The sequence below is a fragment of the Lipotes vexillifer genome, unplaced genomic scaffold (genome assembly GCF_000442215.2).
Source record: "Lipotes vexillifer unplaced genomic scaffold, Lipotes_vexillifer_v1.1 scaffold1699, whole genome shotgun sequence".
Taxonomy (NCBI): Eukaryota; Metazoa; Chordata; class Mammalia; order Artiodactyla; family Lipotidae; genus Lipotes; species Lipotes vexillifer.
In genome coordinates, this window is record NW_006796961.1 from 1,395,362 (window position 1) to 1,396,488 (window position 1,127).

Consider the following 1,127-nt stretch of genomic DNA (forward strand, 5'->3'; position numbering starts at 1 on the left):
GGGGGGGGCGCGCCCAGGACACCTGCCTAGGCTGGACACCCAAGGCCAAACTGTCAGAACTGCCCTCCAGTCAGTGCCCCACTCCAGGGTGGGGTTGGCAGAAAGGCGGGGAGCCACTCTGTAGAAAGAGGAACCAGGCAGGGTGAGGAGGGGTGAAGGGGGCCCCCGGGTCACGAGGCCCCAGCAGGGCCGGAAAGGGCTCCCCTCCAGCCCCATCAGCACGGACACAGCAAGGGGTATTCACAGCTGGAGGACAGGCCCAAGTGGCATAGGGACCACTGCATCCATCCCTGCCTCAGTGTCCCTTCTGCATGCAACTGGGCACCTCACTCCTAGGGGTGTGCACCCTGGCTGGGATCCTTCAGTGCCTGGGGGGATGGAAGGTGAGGCCTTGAAGGGTGACAGTCAGTCCTGCATGTGCCGGCTGGGGGCGGGGACTTGAGGCCTGCGCTAGGAGATCCCCTAGGAGATCCCCGCCCGCTGGTTTCCTCCGGGGGTCAGCCCGGCTCCTTATCAGGCGCGGCCAGGCAGCCAGGCCCTTATCTGCACTGGCCCAGCATCCTCCGGCCGCTGCGCCAGGGGTGAGAGGGAGGAAACCCGGCCGCCAGGGGCGGGGAGAGGGCAGGCGGCCCGGAGCTGCTCACTTTCCCTGGAGGGACCTACCCTGTTGCCACCGCCGCCGCGGTGGCCCTTGGGAGCCAAGGAAGCGGGGCGGCCTGATGCTGCGGCCCAGACAGGGCCTCCGGCTGCCAGCAGCACGGAGCGCAGAGGCCCGAGCAGGCGGCGGTGCCTTGCCTGAAGTCGGAACCACATCCTGGACCTGAAGGACAGATTCACGGCCATCAGCAGGCATCCGGAGCAGTGCTGGGGTAAGAGTGGCGTGGGCCTGAAATTGGGGGATCCCGGACCCGCCTGCATTCATTCATTCATTCCTTCCTTCATTCATCTAGGGGGCCCACTAAGTGAGAGACCAGGCCAGCTTCCCCAGGGCCTAGCTAGGGAAGACAGGGCAGAGGGGCCAGGAATCCCAGACATTGCTGGGACACACCAGGCCATGAGGCCAAGAGTGAACAGGGATGTGGAAACAGGGCGCAAAGGGGTGGATACTGATGGGGGGGGGGGGGGGC

General features: G+C 66.1%; 1 protein-coding gene across 1 annotated transcript in view; it reads left to right on the top strand.

The window, feature by feature from the left end:
- The first annotated feature begins 854 nt into the window (after positions 1–854).
- Positions 855–1,127, top strand: part of LYL1 (LYL1 basic helix-loop-helix family member) — a 3,131-nt gene continuing 2,858 nt past the window's right edge. Inside the window, exon 1 of the mRNA XM_007469080.1 lies at positions 855–869. The gene's annotated coding sequence lies outside the window, so the exon portion shown is untranslated. The remainder of the gene's footprint in view (positions 870–1,127) is intronic.